Source organism: Oryza glaberrima, chromosome 12 (genome assembly GCF_000147395.1).
Source record: "Oryza glaberrima chromosome 12, OglaRS2, whole genome shotgun sequence".
Classification (NCBI taxonomy): domain Eukaryota; kingdom Viridiplantae; phylum Streptophyta; class Magnoliopsida; order Poales; family Poaceae; genus Oryza; species Oryza glaberrima.
This window is the reverse complement of record NC_068337.1, coordinates 18,908,692-18,935,163: the sequence shown is the minus strand read 5'-3', so window position 1 is coordinate 18,935,163 and position 26,472 is coordinate 18,908,692. Positions and strand designations below refer to the sequence as shown.

The window sequence follows — 26,472 nt, the reverse complement described above, 5'->3', positions numbered from 1 at the left end:
GAAAAATACGAATATTTATATTAGTTATAGATATATGACGACTCTTTCGTACTCCCAGGTGTATATACTCCTCTCCTTATTGGATAGTCCAATAGCAAACCCATGAGCTGGTTTGAAAAATACAAAAATCACGTATGCATGTCCAACGGATGGAGGAAAATCAGCCGGTGAAAAAAATTGTTTTATTCAATAATTGATCCATGCATGTCGGTGTGAAAGCATTTAAAATGCTAGTTGTGTACTCTTGCAGTATACTATTATTTGGGAGTAAGTATATACTGTACACTCCCTATTAGATGCTATTAGATGAGTTTGTACTATCAGTCGTCGTCAGTATATACTGCAAATCCGCATTCATACTCTTTTTTTCCTTGACAGTATATACTGCATTTTTTGATGGAACAGTATATACTGCTTTTCTTTTTGTTTTTTTTATAAAGAAGTAGTATATGCATTTTTTTTACTTAGCATACAGTTAGTACTACTGGTAGTATATACTACTTATTAAATAGCAGTAGTATATACTTGTTTTTACGTTGTACTAGTATCAATATATGCTACATTCCTCGATAAAGCAGTATATACAAATTTTATTTGTTCGGTCAGTATATGTATGCTACATTCCTTAATCAATTAATTAAGCAGTATGTGGTATTTTTTGTTCGGTCAGTATATACTACCAACGCTAGCGGTGGTATATACTGTTTTTGTTAGTAATGGTATATATTGTTTTTTAATATAGTAATGGTATATACTGTTTTTTAATATAGTAATGGTATATACTGTTTTTGTTTTGTTACTAGTAAGTATGGGGTTGCTTACATTATGAATCTCAGAGCACACTACATCTCAAGAAAAATCAGAATACATTAGGACTTACTAGTGGCACCATGGAAGAGAAGTATATATATCTGCAATGCCAAATTCACAAACAAAATTACTAGAAAAATACATTTGATGCTCTAGCAGCACACTGAATTTTGACTAGGGTATATTTGTACATGTTTGCCCCAGATTAAAACAAGCAATGCATTCAGCGCATAGCAGTGTGGCTGGCCGCTGGATTGAGAGCAAATTAAGCTATTGAAACGTTGGAGTCGACATAATCTGCCGGTGGCCGGCCGGTCACCATGTGCATGCCCAAATAAATTAGGAGGTTAATTAGATCAAGTAAATAAGAATAATTTGGATTACCGTGGAAGAAGATGCATCCAAACCATCAAAAAAAGGATATCCTCGGATCTTGATCGGCAATAAAAGGTAAGGAAAATAAGATGTACATATATGTGCAAGCATCAATCACCTGCGGACTGCGGTATATGTGAGGTGCAGAAAATGCCCGCCCATGCCTGGATGAATGATTTTGCACCGTTGCCGCTGATGGATCAAGCCGGCCACGCCGCGCTGGCGGCGAGCTGCATGCTGGCTGTGGGTGGACGAAGAGGGCGCCGTGGTGGCGGGTCGGCATACGACGTCGTCTGTATCGCCTCGTGCGAACGGGCTTGGATCGATGCCATCACCCATCGCAACAGCCGTGCCGAAGGATCGCCGTCGTCGCTGGCCGTCTGGGAGTCGATCGCCGCAGCCCGGCCGGCCTACCGTCACAATTTCTGAACAAGGTAGTTTCCTTTCCTCATTGCTCTGCGTGGGAGAGAAGCAGGATGCAGAAGACATTACCTGGGAATCAAGGGCTTAACTGTTGCACCGGCTTGCCGATGGGGTCGATACCGCCGCAGCCGACAGGTGTGCGCAGGCAGCCGATAGGACGATAGATCGACGTACGGGTTTGACGCTGTTGCCGCACATGCTTGCCGCAGGTTCATCCCTTCTGTGATTCCGTCAGGGGAATCGGACAGAGCACGTCGTCGCCGGTCTGCCAGCGATGAATCCGTCACCTCACAGATATACAACTAGCGTCGTCAGAGCGTGCCGTCGACCCGCCGTGGAGCCATCGCCGCTGCAGCATGACCTTCATGATAGTCATATTTCCAAATCTGAAAATTTTATTTTTGATAGGCATATTTCAATCCAACAACTTATTATCTTAATGGCTTTCTTAAATTTAATGCGTGACTTTCCATTCTTCCACACAAGATTGGCTACATGGGCATCGAGAAATGTAAATATTAATAAATCGTTTGTTATCGAGGAATGACTAGTAGCATGTTTAAATGGATGATAAGTAGAATCACTTATCCTTGGTCTATGTAGCAAGATAAAATATGACTATTAAAAGTAGATGGAGGGAGTACTAATTACGTGAATACTCGATCTGGTGCGAAATAAGCGGTGGTGGTTAGTTAATTATCCATCGTTAATTGAACAATAATTTTTATTTAGAATATTTAGCGGATCGTATATAGCCATACCCAATAGGCGCGGATGGAGTATCCGATCGCTGCTGGTTGGGATGGACGGTGGATTCTACTGGGAGTACATACACCTGGGTGTATAGAATCATTTTCTCATATATATATATATATATGTATATATATGTATATATATGTATAACTATATATATCATCGTCTGCACAGTATGTTAAAGACCCATTAATGTTCTTTCTGATATTAATTTTTAAGATTTGCTCCGATCTAACAAAAAGTAGCTCAAGGTACCGGTATTATGGTACCAAATCATTTTCGATCGTTGCATCTAACAATACCAATCCTGCCTAGCTAGATCCGACGATCGGAAATAATTTGGTACCATGAGATACCGGTAGCTCGAGATACTTTTTGCTAGACCGGAGCAAATCTCTTAATTTTTAGTCGTAATAAGTACGGAAGCAAAACATAATTCAGAATTTATAATGCAAGAGTTGCTTTCACCTTACTAGTCATCGATAATTTCTGAAGTCTGCATTTGAAAATGAGAGAACTTCAAGGTCTTAAAATGCATTTTTGGTGATTACTACTAGGTAGCGACTCTGAACAGTTATTTGAAAAATTAATTTGGTGCCAAATTTCCATCTTTGAGTGTATGTTCAAAATCAAATAGTAGATGATAAACTCCAAAGAGCCATCTCTGTTGTATATAACTAGGTGAAACCCCGCACGTTGCTGCGGGAGTTTAGTATGATAATAATAAATAGAAACAATGTGTAAGATAGCTAGACGATAGAAACTTACATAAGTTCATGTGATTTATCATAATTTAAATAGTATATAGAATGATGAGCCAAATTTAAAAGTAATATGATGTGGCTTTATGAGAGAAGAAAATGAGGGAGATAATTCTACCCATAGATTAATCATTTGAGGGTTAGAAACAATTGAGGTGATATGGCTTAATGAGAGAGAAGAGAAATAAAATTAACTAAATGGGAATGAATTGTATAGGTATATAGATATTATATAAAATGATGGTGAGATATATTGAAATATTTTGAGAATTATGTGTAATGATGATTTAAAATGCTTGGATTTTTTAAGCTCTAAAATTTAAATGAGGATGAACTATATAGATGTATAGGATATTATAAAAAGTGATGTAGAGATATATTGAAATATTATGTGAACTAGGAAGGTGGCCCGTGCGTATGCGTGGGCACTTATATTATTGAAAGGTAAGATTTTTATTGTTTGTTTAAAGATTTTGTCTCATAGATTAAGGGAAAACTAAAGTTCGGATAATGTTATTTTATAATAATTTAAGGTTTCTATTTTTCTTAAGGTATCTTAAAAATCCATTCACAAACTTTTAAGTAGGAGATGGATTAAGTACTTACGACTTTTGAATCATGTTTTTTTCTCGAGTAAATAATAAGCTATATATTGCTTGTAGTATGGCTACAAATTAAAAATGTGAGAGCAAGATACTCAAAATTCTTGTGATTAAATCGTCTCGTGAAGGCGCATGATATAGTAAGAAAGAGAGGGAAACGTATACATGAAGAAAAGAAGAAAGGGAAAAATGATAAAAGGGAGGGGAAGCATAGGTACTCACGCGTACGTTGGTGCGTATCGAAGGTGGAGAGGTGGGACCTTATAGTATTTAGTTTCTTCTAAGATCAATTTAATCTAATGGTTTATAATATTGAACCCACCGATTTAAGTGAAAATCAAGTAATAGATAATTTGCTTTTTTTCTTAGAATTTCTAATATTTTCTCTAATTTATTAGAGCACCAAGTGGTAGCTTAAGGGTATTTGAAATTTTAATGGACTTACCACATGTAATGAGAATATTAACATGTAATATATATGTATGGGATATATGTTAATATTCATTCTAGCTTTGTCCATGTTTATATACATGTAGAGAGAAATTAAATATGTTGCTAGCAAACCATTAGATGTCTAATTAATAGCAAATAATTTTGACACATATTTACAATTGTTCATAGTATCTCTTAAGATTCATGTTACCACTTTGATTATTCGTTGATATTACCCTCAAAACAGCCAGACTCATGGAAGATGAGAATGACAAACAGTGGTGGCCTCAGTACTCATCCTAGTAGCATGATATACAACAACAACCAACCATGATTCGCACGAAAAAAATATGTACTACTTAGGGTTTAGGACAACTGAAATTGATGAATTATCTGATTTATGTGATAGCTATTTGAGATTATAAACAAATGAATTAACTTCTAAATAGTTAAAAAGTCGTTTAAGAAAAGCACCATTTATAAACTTGGAAAAGCGTGGAGCGTGCAAACGAAAATGCAAAAGATGAAATCAATAAAAAAATAGGGCCTTAAAACTCCCTTATTACTCTTATCCTAGTACGAATTCTATTAATATGCGTTAATATTATGCTGAAAATAGGGAGGAGATTGGAGAGTAATGAATAGCATAGAACTCGAGCCAGAGATGGGTTGGCAGTGTAACAGTGTTATGCACATGTGATTGGAGAGGGAGGTGGAGGGGACATTGTTTTTCTAATGTTTCTAAATAATGTAGGTGAGAACACGTTGTTTTCTCATTCTAAAAATCTTTAACAGTTGATATATATGTGGTGGCTTAAGATTTTTATATAGATAATATTTTTTCATGTTATTAACAAAAGCGGTAGCGTTGCAGCGATCGTGATCACCTAAGATGCCTCAGACACGATGCTTTGTCACACGTGCGAAAGGCAAAGGTATAGACGTGCATTGTGCAGCGGACCAAAAAGAGAACTTTAGACACTTTAGTTATTAACAATAGATCTGTTGATTTAAATAATGGGTCCACCGATTCTAGTGTAAATGTAAATTAGTTAATATATATTTTAAATTGTTAATTTAATGGGTACACAATATGATGGTGTAGAATTTATTTTAAAATAGTACATTATTTGAGAATAATAGTCCAAATTAATAAAAAATAGATCCCATGATTTAAATAATGGGTCCATCTTTTAAGTGCACGTATAATTAGTTAATATAGATCTTAAATTGTTTATTTGATAAGTACACATTATAATTGTGTAAACTTTATTTTAAAATAGTGTATTATTTAAAAATAATAGTACAAAGTAATGAGTATACCGGTTTAATTGGAAATTATATTGATTTAATGGGTAAACATATAATGGCGTAAATTTTATTTTCAAAGATTGTAGAGCTAATTTAGTTAACTGTGTTTATAAAGAATTATATGATGGTATATTCTTTGTTTGTAAATTATGTTTATTTAAAAAATATATATCAATTATATAAATGGAAAAAAGAAGAGAGAAAAAGGAAGAAATAATTGGAGGGAGGCGTACATACTACATACCAAAATAATTGGAAGGAGGCGTACGTACTGCATACCCATGTACGTACGTGAGTTAGGTGGGACCCATAGTATTTGGTTTGTTTTAGTATCAATTTTATTTAACGGTGTATAATATTGGACCCACCAATTTAAGTGAAAATTAAGGGGTAGATGTTTTACTTTTTTCTTAGAATTTATAGGATTTTCTCTAATTTATTAGAGCGCCATGTGGCAACTTGAGAGCGTTTGTAGGAAGTTTAATGGACTTTTAGCATATAATAGATAGATAGATTACGTGGGATGATAATTTAAGAGTGAAGTACATGGGCGGTCCCTAAACTTGTGCCGGTGTGTCATCTAGATCCCTGAACTCCTAAAATGCATTTTTAGGTCCCTGAACTTGCTATGTGTGTTATATAGGTCCAAACAGGTTTTAACCCACTCGATGTGCTGACGTGGCAATGCCACGTGACGCCTACGTGTCAGTGGAATCCACATGTCAAGCATATGTAAAAAATAAAATTAAAAACCATATTTTCTCCTCTTAGGTAGACAAAAAAAAAGATAAAAATTTTTAGGTAGAGAGGAGAAAATATATTTTTATAATTATATTTTTTTTCTATGTGACTGACACGTGGGTCCAACTAACACGTATGAACTATCGTGGCATGCCACATCAGCGCATGGAAGGGGTTGGAGCTCGTTTGGACTTGTATGACACCCCAAAACAAGTTCAAGGATCCGAAAATGCATTTTGAGAGTTTAGGGACCTAGATGACACACCCACACAAATTTAGGGACCGGTCGTACACTTAACTCATAATTTAATTAATGCTTGCATTTTAAAACTCTAAAACTTAATAAATTAGCATGCTTGCATGAGATTTGAGATATAGTAAATGTTAGTGGATGTGGCATCTTTGTATGTTGAGCTTTACAATGAATGGGCCTTACTTTATAGATAGATAGGATAAATATAAACTAATCGATGTATACAATTATGTTTTGGTCATGATAGGTTCGGATAGATGTCGTTGGGATCAAACTTGAGTATTACGGTGGCGTCGCCAAACATATTCATTTGCCTGTGTTATGTACCAGTGACCATCAGAGAGGGGACTTGCTGGCGCCGGCAATATGTTTTTGGATTGTGTGGACAAAGCTTTTGGTGAGGGATCAGCAGCTCAGTTGGACGTGTAGCTAGCAAAGGCTGTTGACTGCCACTGCTCTTCATTTTATCATTCACACAACAGATGTTGCGCATGCCTAGATTTTGATAAAAAAAAATTATCTAAGATCAGAATGTGCTGTCTAATCTGGAAATATTGAAATGAAAGTCGATTCGTGGCAAACTGTTGGATCATTCTTCAGCATGTTCTTGATCTAATGGAAGTTCATCTACAGCCATAGAGCAATAATGGTAAATGTTACGGCTCGTGTGAGTTGACTGGCTACTAGGGTCGAATGATGGTTGCCACTGTACAAAATATTACCACCTTACTCAATTTTCTACATCTTCTGAACTTCACCTCAACAACGGCGCCGACTGACGGATCTGTCATTTGCCACACGGGGTTACTTAGTCATTGCTCCTATCCCCGGTAACCTGTGCCTGACCACCGGCGTAACACGATTCCCCGGCCAGCTATGGTGAACCCGCCACACAATTATAAATACTAGGCAGAGCTTGGTTTCATGAGAGGTGGCGTCAGCATGGCAATACGGTGGTAGTCGAACACACCATCGGTATTTGGTTTTCATTGCTACAACAGGAGGTTTGAGGACGCCATGCAGGAGGGTTAAGCTTGAGCCAAGGACAGTAGCACCTGTGGTGACTGATCAACTGCATGCGTACGTTGGACCGGGAAGGTCAGGGTGGTGGTTGTGAAATGGCAAATCCTGATACCTCCTAGGCCAAGCTGAATCAGTGTCCCTGTATGCCTCTATGCATGTAGTGTGGTTCATCTCTCTTTGATCTTTCATCTGATTTGTTTTATTTATACATCATTTTATCGGTCACTACAGTGGAATGCAGAAGTAGCAGCCACCTACCACCTGTATATATGGGCCAATGGTTTTGTCCTGAAGATATTTCAGCGCTTAATTACTCGGATAGTTTTAGTTCACTTAAAAAGTTAAGACAAACAAATATCGATGGCTCATTAACTATATCATCGTCTTTAGGGGCGGACCCAAGACTGGCCCAAGGCTCAGGCCAGCCCATGGAGAATATGGCCCAACATGATTAATACATGGTGGAAAATAAACTATCCCCTTGGGCCTCCAGTACTAGGCCTCGGGCCACGGCCCAGGTGGCTCGAGACTTGGGTCCGCTCCTGGTTGTCTTCACAGTATGTTAAAGACCCATTAATGTTATTTCTAATATTAATTGTAAGTAGTAATAATTACGGAAGCAAAATATTATCCAGAATTTGTAGTGCAAGAAATGCTTTCACCTTACTAGTCAAGGGTAATTTCTGAAGCCTGAATTTGCAAGAGAGAGAGCTTCATGGTATGCCCAAGCCTTTTTGGTGATTACTACTAGGTAGCGACTCTAAACAGTTATTTCAAAACTTAATTTGGTACCGAATTTCTATCTGAGTGTATGTTCAAAGTCAAACAGCAGATTATAAACTCCAAAGAGCCATCTGTTGTAGATAATAAATATAAACTAATCGACGTATGCAGTTATGTTTTGGGCATGATAGGATAGATTTTGTTGGGATCAAACTGGATTATTACGATGGCCTCTCAAAAGCTATTCATCTGCCTGTGTTTTGTAGCAGTGGCCACAGAGAGGGATTTTGCCGGCTCTGGCAACATGTTTTTGGATGGTGTGGACGAAGCTTGTGGTGAAGGTCACTGCCTCGCCGGTGGATGGAGGGACTAGCAGCTCAGTTGGACGTGCAGCTAGCAGGCTGCTCGCTGCCACTGCTCTTCATTTTATCATTTCACACAACAGATGTTGAGGATGCCTAGATTTTGATAAAAAAAAATCTAAGATCAGAATCTGTTGTCTAATCTGAAAATATCAAAATAAAGGTCAATCTGTGGCAAACTGTTGGATCATTCTTCAGCATGTTCTTGATCTATTGGAAGTTCATCGACAGCCATATAGCAATAATGGTGAACGTTACAGCCTATGTGAGTTGACTGGCTGCTAGGGTCGAATGATGGTTGCCACTAAACAAAATAAAATTCTTGAGTACAGAACAGAAAAAGAAACTCATCGGTACACAATCCTTCAAGTTAACAAGTGAGCTGTTGTAACACTTGAGCTTCCGATGCATCCCAGGCCGAGCGTAGCAAACCATTTGGAGACCGGGCCAATGCTCACTAAAACTCTTCATTTCTCTTTATCCGCACGCATGTTTGGGATCACTGATCATCTCTATCTTTTATGGAGATATCATATATAAATGCGAAATCTGATACCAGTGAAGGTATGTAAGTTCTGTAGCTGAGTTCAATGTGCACCCAAAACTCCATGATATCAACTATATATTCAACACCCAATTGTTCAATGCACATACCTTTGACCAAGTTGCTGGGTTGTTGACAATTATTTCCTTTTGGCACAATTTAAAAAATATTAGTGTTTTCCCTCCAAGCCTTCAAAAAAAATCTGACATATGGATGCATTACCTTGAATTCCTGTAACTTGTATGCAAAACCAAGCACTTCAGTTTGACTTGCACGGTAGGTTGGGTTCTATATTACGAAAAGCTTAAGAGGGGAGGACGGTGGGTGAGGAAGATTGATCCCAATTGGAGAAATTTCAGAATATTTTGGCTGGAAAAAATTGAAAATTTAACGTTTTTACCTAAAGTAGAATACTTTTTCTATATTAAAAATAAATATCGGGGTGAAAGATGTCCTGCCAGTGGACCAAAAATCCCAAATTTTAAAATCAAAATATCAGCCATGAAAGTATGAGGTAATAGATATTTTAAAAAAACAGCATCGTCAATGGTTATGGTCAAATTATGTATAGATTACATGGATCTGCAACCTATCGGTGTAATTGTGCACCGTCACTAGGGTAGGATGTTTGGAAAAAGAACATTAGGCCACAAGAGAATTGTCAACCCCAATCGACAAAACATAAGACAAGCCCATTTTGCAGTGTTACGACAATCGGCTTTGGTGGCTCCGTACGTGGACATGCACTTGGATGAAATCTGCAGAGACAATCCTAGGAATCCGAGGCATGGCTCGCGAAGAAGCATAAACTTCAATTTGGGAAATGGTTGATGGAGTACCTGACAACTGCAGACATCGATAGTGACCAACTGTTTTCTTTATCTCGGGGGCCATCCAACATAATCCACACGTACCAAGGCTATGACATGAACAGGTATACTTTTTACGACACCAAGGCCTAGGACAACAAAAGTACAAATCAAAACAGTGGCGTAGCATCGACACCTACGATGATGACGGCAAGAAGCAAACTTATTACGGTTTCATAGAGTCAATTTGGGAGCTAGATTACAGAGCCTCAAAGTCCCTCTATTCCGATGCAAGTGGGTAAGAATTCCAAGAGGGTTGAAGGTTGATAAGCACGGGATGATCATCGTTGACCTGAATGATGTTGGCTACAAAGATGAGCCATTCATGCTCGCGAAATCCTTTAAGCAGATATTATATGTCAAGGACCCATCACTTGCGAAATCTGCCAGACCACATCATGTTGTATTCGTAGGCAAGCTAAATATTGTTGAAATGGAGAATATCGTTGATGAAGAAGACTATGATCAACCCGACGAGCAACCGCCACCCACAACTGATGTCGAATTGGAAAATGAGGAAACAAATGAAGAAGATGAAGAAGCCTTGTATGTACGGACCGATCATCAAGAAGGGCTACTAGTAAGGGTGGTGATGGTGAAATGGCAAATCCTGATACCTCCGAGGCCAACCTGAATCTCAGTGTCCCTGATCTGTCTCTATGCATGCGGTGTAGTTCATCTCTCTTTTGGTCCTTCATCTGATTCTATTTTATTTATACATCATTTTATATGTCACTACAGTGGAATGCAGAAGTAGCACCTACCACCTATATATATGAGCCAATAGTTATGTCCTGAAGATATGTCAGTGCTTAATTACTCGGAAACTTTCAGTTCAGTTAAAAGGTTTAGATAAACAAATGTCGATGGCTCACTAATATATCTGTCTCCGCACAGTTTGTTGAACACCCATTAATGTTCTTTCTATTATTAATTGTAAGTAGTAACAAATACTGAAGCAAAACATTATTCAGAATGTATAATGCAAGAAATACTTTCACCTCACTAGTCATCGGTAATTTCTGAAATCTGAATTTGCAAGAGAGAGAGAGAACTTCAAGGTCATGCCTTTTAGGTGATTAATACTTTTAGGTAGCGACTCTGAACAGTTATTTAGAAAACTAATTTGCCATCTTTGAGTGTATGTCAAAATCAAAAAGCAGATGATAAACTCAAAAGAGCCATCTGTTGTATATAACAAATGTAAACTAATTAATCAATGTACACAATTATGTTTTGGGCATGATAGGATAGAAGTTGGGATGAAACTAGATTATTAGCATGGCCTTGCTAAACCTATTCATTTTCCAGTGTTATGTAGCAGGCAATATGTTCTTGGGATGGTGTGAACGAAGCTTTTGGTGAAGACCGCCGCCTCGCCGGTGGATGGAGGGACCAGCAGCTCAGTTTTGGACGTGCAGCTAGCAGGCTGCTGGCTGCCACTGCTCTTCATTTTATCATTTCACTCAACAAAAGTTGAGCATGCCTAGATTTTAATAAAACAAACTAAGATAAGAATGTGTTGTCTAATCTGGAAATGTCGAAATAAAAGTCGATTCGTGCAAAACCGTAGGTTCATTCTTCAGCACGTTCTTGATCTAATGGAAGTTCATCTCTACAGCCATATAGCAATAATGGTGAACGTTACGGCCTATGTGAGTTGACTGGCTACTAGGGTCGAATGATGGTTGCCACTAAACAAAATGAAATTCTTGAGTACAGAACAGAAAGAAACTCATCAGTACACAGTCCTTCAAGTTAACAAGTGAGCTGTTGTAACACACGAGATTCCGATGCTTCCCAGGCCTAGCATAGCAACCATTTGGAGACCGCGCCAGTCCTCACTAAAACTGTTCATTTCTCTTTATCTGCACGCATGTTTGGAATCACTGATCATCTCTATCTTTTATGGACGAAGATGGGCAAAATGATATCATATATAAATGCAAAATCTGATACCAGTGCAGCTATTTAAGTTCTGTAGCTGAGTTCAATGTGCACCTAAAACTCCATGATTAATCAACTATATATTCAACACTCAACAGTGCAATGCACATATCTTTGACCAAGTAGCTGGGTTGTTGTCAATTATTTCCTTTTGGCACAATTTATAAAGTATTAGTGTTTTCCCTCTGAGCCTTCAAAAAATCTGACATATGGATGCAGTACCTTGAATTCCTGTAACTTTTATACAACACCAAGGTTTTCAGTTTGACTTTGTACGGTAGGTTGTGTTCTATATTATGCAAAGCTTAGGGGGGGGGGGGGGGGGTGGGTCTGGAAGATTGATCCCAATTGGAGAAATTTCAGAATATTTTGGCTGGAAAAAATTGAAATTTTAACATTTTTACCTGAAGTATAATACATTTTTCTATATATTAAAAAAACTAAATATTGGGGTGAAAGAGTGTCCTGCCAGGGGACCAAAATTCCAAAATTTAAAATCAGAATATCAGCTATGAAACTATGAGGTAATAGATCTTAAAAAAGAAACAAATATTTCTCTGCATTTAATATTTATAGCATGGCATTCTATAAGGTAAGTAATAAGGGAAATAATCTCACTTGCCACGTCCTAAAATTCCAATTATAATGTACAAATGTATTCAGAGGCTGGCTGGTAAGTTGTGTGCTGTACCTTACATGTTTGGAAACTATACAATGAAGTGTCAGAAAGAAAAAGACTCGTGCTAAAAACAATCTTGACATACAAGTACTCTTTCAAAATTTTGGCACAAAGATAGATTCAAGTTGGTGGGCATTAAGCAAGTCTCAAATGTTTAGTTTTATTTTTTATTTTTTTTTGCCAGGCGTTCCAACTGATAAATTGGTAAATAGGTCTCAACTGCTTGAAGAAGAACACCTCAGGAACATTTCAGTTTGACATATACACAGCAGGCTACCAGTTTTGTCCAATTCATCATGTCAGACTTACTTGAGACCATCACTCCATCAGTTTAGGTGGTTTAATCTGAAAAAGGAAATACCATAAAAAATGTCCATCCAAAATATTAACTCCTGACTCAATTTATAGCATTCCCAACTGTAAGGGATTACCTTAGGACAACTGGAAATGGGACGGGGGAGGCTTGAGCAACAAATCTTTCAGCTTCATATGCCGCCGATCCTTGACAGGCAAAAGAAAACCTCTATTCCGAGGCTAGCTTTCTTCCTTGTTTGGTGGGGCTCTCCGCCTTTACCTGCCCGTTCTTTCCTTGCCACCATTGTGGTGCCGGTCTCACCCCCTCTGCTGAGGAATCAAAGATCCTCTTCTTCCTGTGTACCTCTAGTGACTCGACTCGTGTCTTGGAGGTCCAAATGTTCCTATTTGCCTTTGCGTTTTTGCGCCTCTAGAAGCCTCATCGCTTTTTCACGGTCAAAGTTCAAGAAATAGGGTTTCTGATCAGCAGAAAGAATGAACTGTAGACCCGCTAAACAGCTGCACCAAGAAAAATGGCTCTTTCGGCACCCTCAAGAATAGCTTGTGCGTTGGCCCAAAGAAGCCCTGGGTAAAGCTCGATTAGTACATAAAAAAAGGACCCTCCCCGGGGCGGAGGAAACGGCAACCCTACTGCATTGGAACATCGTCTCCTCACCATCTCCCTCCCCATCGTCTCCTTCTTCACTTCCCCGGAACTGCACATCAGGATTCTTCAATCCTTCTATCTGGCCTCCGTACCCGTAGTGGAGTACCTTGCTACTTTCAATATTCAAGTCATTTTCATTGCGAGGGAATTAGGGGTTCCTATTGTAATGCATGACTACTTAACCGGGGGATTCACCGCAAATACTAGTTTGGCTCATTATTGCCGCGACAACGGCCTACTTCTTCACATTCACCGAGCAATGCATGCAGTTATTGATAGACAGAAAAATCATGGTATGCATTTCCGTGTATTAGCTAAAGCATTGCGTATGTCTAGGGGAGATCATATCCACGCTGGTACAGTAGTAGGTAAGTTAGAAGGGGAACGCGAAATGACTTTAGGTTTTGTTGATTTATTGCGAGATGATTTTATTGAAAAGATCGTGCTCGCGGTATCTTTTTCACTCAGGACTGGGTATCCATGCCAGGTGTTATACCGGTGGCTTCAGGGGGTATTCATGTTTGGCATATGCCAGCTCTGACCGAAATCTTTGGGGATGATTCTGTATTGCAATTTGGTGGAGGAACTTTAGGACATCCTTGGGGTAATGCACCTGGTGCAGCAGCTAATCGGGTGGCTTTAGAAGCCTGTGTACAAGCTCGTAACGAAGGGCGCGATCTTGCTCGTGAAGGTAATGAAATTATCCGAGCAGCTTGCAAATGGAGTCCTGAACTAGCCGCAGCTTGTGAAGTATGGAAGGCGATCAAATTCGAGTTCGAGCCGGTAGATAAACTAGATAGCTAGATAAGTAGATAAAAAAAAGGTCTAAATAAAAAAGAAGCGAAATAGAAAGATCAAAAATCAGTTACGAAATGCAGTAATTCTTCTTTTTTCTTCTAATTGATTGCAATTAAACTCGGCTCAATCTTTTTTTTCAGATTGAGCCGAGTTTAAATAGATCTTGATACGATCATGAGACTTGACAAATCGGGATTCCTCTATTCTATATATTTAGAAGATATAAAGGTATAATACAATAAATAAATATAAATATAGTATTATCATATGATAATGGAATCAAATACGCACTATTTACAGAAAAAGTCTTCATTTATTGGGAAAGAATCAATGACATACAATGCATTACAAACGTATGACCATTACCCTTCAACCGGGTTATTCTATTCCACTTCTAGATAGAGAAAAAAACTAAAGGAGAATACTTAATAATACGGCGAAACATTTATACAAAGCACCTATCCCGAGCACACGCAAGGGAACCATAGATAGGCAAGTGAAATCCAATCCACGAAATAATTTGATCCATGGACGGTGGTAAAGGTCGTAATTCCAGAGGAATCATTACCGCAAGGCATAGAGGGGGAGGTCATAAGCGCCTATACCGTAAAATCGATTTTCGACGGAATCAAAAAGACATATCTGGTAGAATCGTAACCATAGAATACGACCCTAATCGAAATGCGTACATTTGTCTCATACACTATGGGGATGGTGAGAAGGGATATATTTTACATCCCAGAGGGGCTATAATTGGAGATACTATTGTTTCTGGTACAAAAGTTCCTATATCAATGGGAAATGCCCTACCTTTGAGTGCGGTTTGAACTATTGATTTACGTAATTGGAAGTAACCAATTAGGTTTACGACGAAACCTAGAAATCGATCACTGATCCAATTTGACTACCTCTACGGGATAGACCTCAACAGAAAACTGTTGAGTAACGGCAGCAAGTGATTGAGTTCAGTAGTTCCTCATAGAAAATTATTGACTCTAGAGATATGGTAATATGGAGAAGACAAAATTGTTTGAAGCACGCACAGAACCGGAAGCGCCCCTTGTTTCAAAGAGAGGAGGACGGGTTATTCACATTTAATTTGATGGTCAGAGGCGAATTGAAAGCTAAGCAGTGGTAATTAAGACCCCCGGGGGAAAATAGGGATGTCTCCTACGTTACCCATAATATGTAGAAGTATCGACGTAATTTCATAGAGTCATTCGATCTGAATGCTACATGAAGAACATAAGCCAGATGACGGAACGCGGAGACCTAGGATGTAGAAGATCATAACATGAGCGATTCGGCAGATTTGGATTCCTTTCCTATATATCCACTCATGTGGTACTTCATCATACGATTCATATAAGATCCATCTGTCTAGAGATCGTCATATACATCTAGAAAGCCGTATGCTTTGGAAGAAGCTTGTACAGTTTGGGAAGGGGTTTTTTGAGAGAAAAGAAGAATCTACTTCAACCGATATGCCCTTAGGCACGGCCATACATAACATAGAAATCACACGTGGAAGGGGTGGGCAATTAGCTAGAGCAGCAGGTGCTGTAGCGAAACTGATTGCAAAAGAAGGTAAATCGGCCACTTTAAGATTACCATCTGGGGAGGTCCGTTTGGTATCCCAAAACTGCTTAGCAACAGTCGGACAAGTGGGTAATGTTGGGGTGAACCAAAAAAGTTTGGGTAGAGCCGGATCTAAGTGTTGGCTAGGTAAACGCCCCGTAGTAAGAGGGGTAGTTATGAACCCTGTGGACCACCCCCATGGGGGCGGTGAAGGGAAAGCCCCCATTGGTAGAAAAAAACCCACAACCCCTTGGGGTTATCCTGCGCTTGGAAGAAGAACTAGGAAAAGGAAAAAATATAGTGATAGTTTTATTCTTCGTCGCCGTAAGTAAATACGTAACTAGGAATATGGAAAATTGCATTTTTGGAATTTGCAATAATGCGATGGGCGAACGACGGGAATTGAACCCGCGCATGGTGGATTCACAATCCACTGCCTTGATCCACTTGGCTACATCCGCCCCTTATCCAGCTAAAGGATTTTCTCTTTTTTCCATTCATCATTATTCTATTTATTCTGACCTCCATACTTCGATCGAGATATTGGACATCGAATGCCACTCTTTAAAATGGAAAAAAAGGAGTAATCAGCTGTGACACGAAAAAAAAACGAATCCTTTTGTAGCTCATCATTTATTGGCAAAAATAGAAAAGGTCAATATGAAGGAGGAGAAAGAAACAATAGTAACGTGGTCCCGGGCATCTAGCATTCTACCCGCAATGGTTGGCCATACAATCGCGATTCATAATGGAAAGGAACATTTACCTATTTATATAACAGATCGTATACTAGTATTCTCTTAGGACTTGGAAGTGTAGTTGTCTTTCCTTAGCCGCACAGGCAGTAAAAGTAAAGAGCTAGAGGTCGGGTCCTTCCTCTCCTCATTCAAGCCAGGCGGGAAGGCTGTTTACATACGTATAATCCGCTTGTCAATTCTTTATATCAGACTCACTCGTCAAAGCAATTGAACTTCATTGAGGGAACAGGGGCTTTCTTTAGGAGATAAATCAGAGACAAATAGAAGTGAGAACAAGAAGCCCCTTCTGTCATAGCTATCGCACGCACCCTCCTTTCGTTATTCCACCTTGAGCCTAGTGTAGTTGGGGAGAGGAGACCCCTGGGGTCAAGGTTGAATCAATAGAAAATGGGGGGCATGCTTAAGTTAATGAATATGTTTCATTCATATATAATGCGTACACCCTGTGTATGTTCTATCCTATAGGAATCCTACTATAGGAATTGAGTTGTTGTTATGGTAAGTTAACATGCTTCGTTATTAAACCATGGATTTGATTCACCAAACCCATCTTTATTGTATACTCTTTGATAGATATAGCGCAACCCAAATCAATCCCTAATCCTTATTTTACAAGTTCTTAATAGACCCCTTTCTTATTTTGAGTGGAAATACCTAAATACTATAAAAATTATCTGTTGACAGCAATCTATGCTTCACAGTAGTATATATTTTGTATATCGAAGTCCTAGATAAGAAAGTGGAGTAGGCACAGATCCTTCACAAAAGGCGAAATGTATATGAAAAAAAGATTGATTGAACTTTCCGACGGACTCATGGAATGAGTAAACGATTGAATGGGATTCGTTTGGGCAACGAAATCAAGTGCTGGTCCCCTTTTCTCTCTTATTGAATTAACTAATTCATTTCCTTTTGACTTTTGTTGGATTTTTGGATATTTTTTTGGTGTTGATTTGGCATTATTCAACAAGAATAAAAGAAAAATTTCGATAAATTCCTTTTTTTTTAATTATGAGAACCAATCCTACTACTTCTCATCCCGGGGTTTCTACAATTGAAGAAAAAAGTACAGGGCGTATCGATCAAATTATTGGACCCGTGCTGGATGCCACTTTTCCCCCGGGCAAGTTACCTTATATTTATAACGCTTTGGTAGTCGAGACACTGACGGTAAGCAAATTAATGTGACTTGTGAGGTACAACAATTATTAGGAAATAATCGAGTTAGATACGAAATTATCCATCTTTGAAACTGGTATTAAGGTGGTCGATCTTTTAGCTCCTTATCGGCGTGGAGGAAAAATCGGACTATTTGGGGGAACTGGAGTAGGTAAAACAGTACTCATCATGGAATTAATCAACAATATTGCTAAAGCTCATAGAGGCGTATCCGTATTTGGCGGAGTAGGGGAACGGACTCGTGAAGGAAATGATCTTTATATGGAAATAAAGGAGTAATTAATGAAAAAAATCCTTGAGGAATCAAAGGTAGCTCTAGTCTATGGCCAAATGAATGAACCGCCAGGAGCTCGTATGAGAGTTGGTTTGACTGCCCTAACTATGGCAGAATATTTCCGAGATGTTAATAAGCAAGACGTGCTTCTATTCATCGATAATATCTTTCGTTTTGTTCAAGCAGGATCGGGGGTATTTGCCTTATTAGGGAGAATGCCCTCTGCAGTGGGTTATCAACCTACTCTTAGTACAGAAATGGGTTCTTTGCAAGAAAGAATTACTTCTACTAAAAAGGGATCTATAACTTCGATCCAAGCGGTTTATGTACCTGCGGACGATTTGACCGACCCTGCTCCTGCCACAACATTTGCACATTTGGATGCTACTACCGTACTTTCCAGAGGATTAGCTTCCAAGGGTATTTATCCTAGATCCTTTAGATTCAACCTCAACTATGTTACAACCTCGGATCGTTGGCAACGAACATTATGAAACTGCGCAAAGAGTTAAGCAAACTTTACAACGTTACAAAGAACTTCAGGACATTATCGCAATTCTTGGGTTGGATGAATTATCGGAGGAGGATCGTTTAACTGTAGCAAGAGCACGAAAAATTGAGCGCTTCCTATCACAACCGTTCTTTGTGGCAGAAGTTTTTACCGGTTCTCCAGGAAAGTATGTTGGTCTTGCAGAAACAATTCGGGGATTTCAACTAATCCTTTCCGGAGAATTAGACGGCCTACCCGAACAGGCTTTTTATTTGGTGGGTAACATCGATGAAGCTAGCACGAAAGCTATAAACTTAGAAGAGGAAAACAAATTGAAGAAATGAAATTAAATCTTTATGTACTGACTCCTAAGCGAATTATTTGGGATTGTGAAGTGAAAGAAATCATTTTTTCTACTAATAGTGGCCAAATTGGCGTATTACCAAACCACGCCCCCATTAACACAGCTGTAGATATGGGTCCCTTGAGAATACGCCTCCTCAACGATCAATGGTTAACGGCGGTTCTGTGGAGCGGTTTTGCCAGAATAGTTAATAATGAGATCATCATTTTAGGAAATGATGCGGAACTGGGTAGTGACATTGATCCGGAAGAAGCTCAACAGGCACTTGAAATAGCCGAAGCTAACGTGAGTAGAGCTGAGGGTACGAAAGAATTGGTTGAAGCGAAGCTAGCTCTCAGACGAGCTGGGATACGAGTCGAGGCTGTTAATTGGATTCCCCCATCTAATTGAAGACAATCCAACGGTTTAGTTGATACAAAGAAAAAGGGTCTAAAAAGTTATTAGATAGCGAAGCGAAGTAAGTCCAATGCTATCTAGTAATTTTTCTACCTACCTACCTACTATTGGATTTGAACCAATGACTCCCGCCGTATGAAAGCAATACTCTAACCACTGAGTTAAGTAGGCAATTTATCACCACAAAGGAAGACCCTTTACTTCGATCGATTATAGATCGAATCCTTTTTATAAGCAATACCGCTTCGTTATTGGTATGTTATATAGTAAACAGATCAAAGGATATCCTCTACCATTAGAGAATATTCATCTTGACAAGAAATTATATATATTAAGATATCTCTGACAAGGGCTATAGCTCAGTTCGGTAGAGCAACTCGTTTACACGTGCGCCAATGCTTTTCAAGGGAGCTTATTATGCAATGAACATAATGGATCTTATTGCAAAATCAATGTCTTACTTCATGGATTTGAGAGAATAGGAGAACAGTAGCCTGACAAATAGTTGGTTCAGTCCGATTCAGGTGCCTAATCAAATAGAACCCTTATTGATTTGCTAGTTTCAAAGGTAAATATCCAGCCCACTAAATGCTAGGCGTAATGAGGACCTCCAAAAAAATTCTTTTCGTTCTATGAACTTTAAGGTGTATGAAGTCTCATATTCCACTCTTGCAGCAGAACTTATTAGGTACTGTACGGAGTATTTGAAACACGGGAAAGAAGTACCACTCGGGTAATATTTCCAAAGGAGTTGCAAACGGATCCGCCGGTTCACCAATCATTGACGGCTCGAGAACCGCTAAACCTACATTACATGCAATAGTACCTAGAATTACTACTGGAAAAATATATAAAAGATCGTTGGGCCACGCGGGTTCCCCGTAATAATTATGTCCCATCCCTTTAGCTAATTTTGCTCTTAATACAGGATCGTTTAAGTCAGGTTTCTTTGTTATTGGGATAGGTGAATTCTTTAAGATCCAGCCCCCAAAGGAACCGGACATGAGAATTTTTCATCATCCGGCTCGAGCAAGAATGAAAGAAATAAAACCGTAGAAGATCCATAATAGAATAAGGTATATAATGGCTCAATGGCTCTAAGTAAGAAAAGCTTTATCAGATTCTATTTTCCGAAGTTGCACCTACAACTATTCATTGAAAAGAATCCTACTCTTATGGGTAAATGCTCAATATCCAAGTGGGCTTACACGGTCCGTATTGGTTGGTAGGCCTGAAAGAAAACGTTGTTATATAAAGGATTAGTGGTATCCGATTGAAAAAAGTATGTGCATCCAAACAACTTGAATGGCGAAAACCTATTATAGTGAGAAATAAGATATATTATGTTATACCATAATAAAAGAAATGATTCTGATGTGAGATGAGACAATTTCTGATTCTGATGAAACAACCATCTTTTATGCAATTTCATGATTCTTAACTGAGAGTTCCCGTTCTTCCTTTAACTATCTTTCTTTTTTCACTAAAGGTTATGAATGTTTTAATAGATCGAGTCAGAATAAATCAAATCACTAATTCCAAAAAGTTTTTCAACTCTTCTAGCTCAGTAATTAGAAGATGTAAGGAAAGCACAATTCGCCACTAGCCTGACACACCACCACCAATTGGTTTCGGTTGCCACAGGCCCACAGCAGGGGGGTTGAGGACACCAAGATTCATCCGACCTGGTAGCCTTGACTCAGTTTCACCAATCCCGTGACAACAATGAGGACATGCACACCATCCTTGAGTGCTTAAGGCAAGCTGAATTATTAGCCCCCACCAAGCGGCGGCGGCGATATCTTCACCGCATATCCACTATGTCGACTGTCATGGTGACAGCGTGTGGATCTATATATGTGTAATGTCAACTCCTGATGCCTCCTAAACCAAGCATCCATGCGTCAAAGCACCCCGCTGCACGCCTACACCCTAGCGTAGCCCGATCAGTCTGGAAGAAAATATTTTTGTATGACATGTGCTGTCTTGCACCTTCATCTGGTCTTTGATTTGTACAACTTTTCATTCGATGTAAATTATTCAACCGTGTCATTGCAGAAGATGAGTGGAATGCAACACCTACCACCTGTATATAAGGGCCGGTGATCAGATGGGGTGAGATATCTCAGTAGTTAATTACTCATATAATTTTAAGCTCAGTTAAAATTAAGACGAAGGAGTGTTGATGGCTAATTAACTGGCGTTGTCTGTGCAGTATGTTTAAGATTCATCAATAGCCATCCATTACCGGTTTGTGCCCGCTAAGAAAATCCTGGATTTTTGAAGGGTATATATCACACAAGAGTTGTCTGAGCATGCCTAGATTGTCATAAACAGATAAGATCAAACTATACTATATCTATATATTCTGAAAATATCAAAACGTAAAATCATGCCAAACTACCGTCTTTATTTTCAGCATGCCAAACTAGGCGCCTGGGAAGCATCACATACAACCAGCTCAACAGCACCGAAAGAACTTATGGCCTATACAAGTTGACAGGCTGTTACTGTCAGTAGATGGATGCCGCCATGCAAAGTGAAATTCTCGAGTACACAGAAAAAATAAATTAGTCCTTGGTTCCATCTTACTAGCCAAGTGGAGGAACTACGTAACACGGGAAATTCCGGACATTCTGATTCTTCCCAGGCCTATTATAGCAACCCTCTTGAGGCAGGGTCACAGGACCGATCTTCACCAAAACACTTCATTCTTTCTGTAGGCTTGTAGTATAGAAGTTGGGAGCTGACTGATCATCTCTGTCACTCTATATAGAGAACAAAACGGGCAGCATAGATGAAAATATATATGAATGAGACTTTTCATTGTCCTCATAAGGTACCGAGAAGTACCAAATTTTTAATGTAAATTTTAACGCCTATTGGTGCCTGAGGTGATCAAATTTTACACTATAATATAATATGTGGTATCACCCGGTATCTTCTCGTGGACTATAAAATTAATCCATATGGATGCAAAATCTGTATCGATGCAGTAATTCAAGTTGTGCCGCTGAATCCAATATGCACCTCTGCACCTGTTTCATGCTTAATCAAATCTTCAACTCATCACTACAATACTGATCGGTTCCATTGAATGAAGTAACTGGCCTGTTCATCTCTCCTTTTGGCAAGGGAAAAAGAGTTTTCCCCTTTAGCCTTTGTAGCACTGGAGCTATTGTCATAATCTCAACATGGCTGCAGTATTTGATTGCCTGCAATTTATGCAAAACCTGCAGTTCAGTTTGACTGCACACATCAGGACCACAGGGCTACCACTTTTTGTCCAGTTCATCATTTGGGAAATATTTGAAACCATCACGCCATCAGAATTGAGATCAGTTTAGGTGGTCAAATCTGAAAGATTAAATATCAGTATATCACAAGAAAATATTAATCTACCCCCACTTTTTAGCATCATTTGAATATAACGAAGTTCCTCAATTTCTAGCATCTTCCGAATGTTACTATTGTTCCTCAATTGTGCTGGCTCGATCAGTAAGCGCAGCTCCTAAACAAACATATATGACCTTGAATCTGAACAACTGCTCAGAGGAGTTAAAGACTAACAAACTACACGATTTGCATACACACAAGACATTATACAGAAGGAGGACAGTTAATTTGTGCCTGTCACATAGTTACTCCATTGATATGCCTGCCACCGTTGTCGCCGGCCACTGCATGGCATCGATTTCAGCTTACTCATGGTAATGCAACAACAACATCCCATCTGCGGTGAGCGATCCGCTGCACATATACGCCCATTTCCACTCTGATGGCACACCAGTGAAAAGACTACTCCTGATGCCTCCTAGGCCAAACAAAAGCATATGCATCGCAAAGCAACCCGAGCTGCACAGTGAGTGGCAATGGCCTGGTCTGCATGCCCTCTGTTCTTGAAATGCGGTGCATTTCTGTCAGCCTGTAAGAGTTTTTTGCTCGATCACAGCATTTCAGTCGATTGAAATATTACTCAACTCTGTCATTGCAGTTCAATGCAGCACCTACCACCTGTATATATGGGCCAATTATCATCGATGGGGGACTGGATATATCTCAGCGCTTGATCATATAATGTTCAATTCGATTGAAAAGTTTGGTTGAGAAACAAGGAAAAGTTGATGAATATCTGGTAACTTGATCCAGAGCCGTTAATTCACACCAAATCATGTCGACCTTTAGGAAGATGGGACAATATTAATTAATTATCTGATATAACTGAAAATTTCAGCACTGAACAGTAGTGCACTGTGTATCATGTATGACTCCTGCAATAGTTGTAAGACATAAAGGGTGCGGTTCAGTTAACACATGCACCTCATCTACCAGAAATTTACCACAATAGTCGAATTCACCAGTTCAATAGGAAACTGTTCATCTCATCAGTTGAATGTTCAAGCCTTAATTAGGAGCTAGCTAATCTACGAAGCAACACAAAATTGAGAGTTTTCTTGATTTCCAATGAAATAGAATACGATCAGAACCATCCAGGAACTGTGTATGTATATATAAACGATAAACTAATCCATGCACAGGATCATTCTTAAGAAGAAGATACTGAGGTCAAACTGGATTGCTGAGTGTGCAGGCCTCCCTGAACTATTCCTTGCTGAGGCAGTGCCCGGAGAAGCGACAGCAGTTGGTTAAACGTGACGGCGATGAACACGGATGGCACATTCTCGTCCCATGGAGTCATCAGCATATTCTCAGCAAGCAGCCAAGCTTACTGTCAGTTTAGCAACGAGAAGGAAACCGTCAAGGACCGTCTGACCGGCGTCGAGTGCTCCTCTGCATACCGCAGTTTCGACAATTCCATCGCTAAGGCCTTGGCGATGAAGGATCGAAAGAAGGACAACTCCTGATGCCTCCTATGCTCACCACCAACTATCTTTCAAGAGGCGAAGTGAGAATAGCTCAACTGGTTAGGTTCCTTGTGGTGGAACCAGCCCACCCGGGTTCAAATCCTAGATTTGACACGGGTGCTCGCATTTACGGCTAATTATTCTTTCAGTGGTAGGCGACGTACCCGTCGACAGCGAGGCACCTGTGGTGACTTTCATTTGTACTGTGTTTCTAAATAAAAAACTACCTCAAAAACTACCTCTCAAACTGTGTTTCTAAAAAAAAACTACCTCTCAAGAAACTACCTCTCAAGAGATAATCTATTCTAGGAGTTCGATCATCTCTTCCCTTCCGCTTGTAGGCTGTAGCACAGTTGGGCTTGCTTGTGTCGTATTTTATCCATAAAAAAGGACAGTAGGATCTCTTTCTGTGCAGAGTTATTCAAATCACTGTACTATGCAAAATTGCAACTACGTCTAACTAAATCTTCAGCTAGCTCATCACTAGAATGCACCAACCAACCATTGAACCAGGTAGCATGTGCATGGTAGATTCGAATATGATCTACTAGACACGAATCACTACTATAGAAACATTTTTTTACGAGTATCCCTATAGGTTGCAGGCGGACTCTAATTGATCGTGCCTAAAAAATCATTTTCCAGGAAAAGTTTTATGGGTTATATGTGATAATGTATTTTTGCACGTGGCCTCTTAAGAGACCAGCATGTAAAAATAGACTTATTTTCCTAGACGGGCCTCTTAAGAGACCACATTATGTGGGCAAAGCGGAGAGCAAGTGGGCCCCACACAATAGTTACTGCACCTTTTCGCTCCTACACCTCTCTACCACACCTTTCCTCTCTCTTCTTATCCACTCCAACTCCTTCTCTTCTCTTCTCTTCCTCTTCTACTCCCTCTCCTTTCTTCCTCTCCCCTTCCCACTCCGGCGGCTGAGGCAGAAGCATCGGGAGAGAGCGGGGGGGGGGGGGGAGGGGGGGCTCAGAGGCCCGATGACGATGGCGGGTGGCAGCGGCGCCACTACTACGATGACCGGCGGCGGAGGTTGGGCTAGGGTTCGGCCGGTGGCGGGGTAGGGTTCGGCCGATTTGGTTTTTGTTTTTCACCGAAATTATTTTGCACGAGGACGGTATAAATTACTGCATGCGCATGCGGATGCGCTAGCCACATGCACAATCCAAATTTCACAGATCTTTTAACGCAGGTGGGCCCACATGCAAATATCACTTTTGGCCACATGGTAAAATGATTTATATAGTAGTAAATGTGCGAGAAATTAACCACCAGTATGTTAAAATTATCAGGAAAATTTGGTGCCAAATTCTCATTTATGTCATTGACTTCAGCTTCTACCATGAAGGCTACGGGTGGATGTACACAGTACGGTCAGCTAATTCCCTGCAACAAATTCAGCGCCAGTGTGCAAGGAGTGTCTGCAGTTCAGTCAAACTGGCAAGGAGAAGCATGAGCATGCCGAGGTTGGCATTTAATTTTGTCTTCGTCAGATCGAACTATGCTGTCGATGATGAAATTATTATCCTGTCCTGCTGTTTTCCGTCAAAAAAAAAGATGAAAATATTATAAGAATTTTTTCTTTTGCAAATGTCAACACCTAATACTGTTGATTACCAGCATATGTTCTAAGAATCTACTGAATCACTACTATAGAGAAGCTAATCAGTGCCGGTAATTGGGAACCAACCTTAGGTGCCGGTTTTCCTAACTGGCACCTCGGAGGTGGCACCGATGACTTTCAATCATCGGTGCCGGCACCTTTGAGGCCTCAGGAACACAAAAAAAAAAGAAAACGGCTGGCTCGATGCATCGGCATGAATTGAGCTGATGTATTCGAGCCGATGCATGAAGCAATTTCACACGTAACATGAACATTAAGAACACATCAAGAACACGAGATGAACACAGAAGTCATACACAAGAACACATGAGCACACAAAACCACAAAACACACAAGAACACATGAGCCATCACCGAGTCCCCTCCCGCCGACCGTTGCCTTCCCTCCCGCCACCCCCCGCCGCCGCTGCCCCCGCCTCCCCTCCTACCGGGTCGCCGCTCCCGACCAGATCTATTAAAAGGGAGGCGCCGCGGCCGCCACTACCTCCGCCAGGCCGCTAAGAGAGAGAGAGAGAGAGGTGGGGAGGGTGTTGCCGGGCCGGCGAGCGAGATAGAGAGGCAAGAG

At 39.8% G+C, this 26,472-nt stretch overlaps 3 pseudogenes; all 3 read left to right on the top strand.

Annotated features, from left to right (window-relative positions):
- Nucleotides 1-10,259: 10,259 nt before the first annotated feature.
- On the top strand, nt 10,260-14,816 carry LOC127756362 (ribulose bisphosphate carboxylase large chain-like; annotated as a pseudogene).
- LOC127756360 (50S ribosomal protein L2-A, chloroplastic-like) lies at nt 14,442-16,963 on the top strand (annotated as a pseudogene).
- An 841-nt stretch (nt 16,964-17,804) lies between these two features.
- On the top strand, nt 17,805-18,990 carry LOC127756359 (ATP synthase subunit beta, chloroplastic-like; annotated as a pseudogene).
- Nucleotides 18,991-26,472: the final 7,482 nt, after the last annotated feature.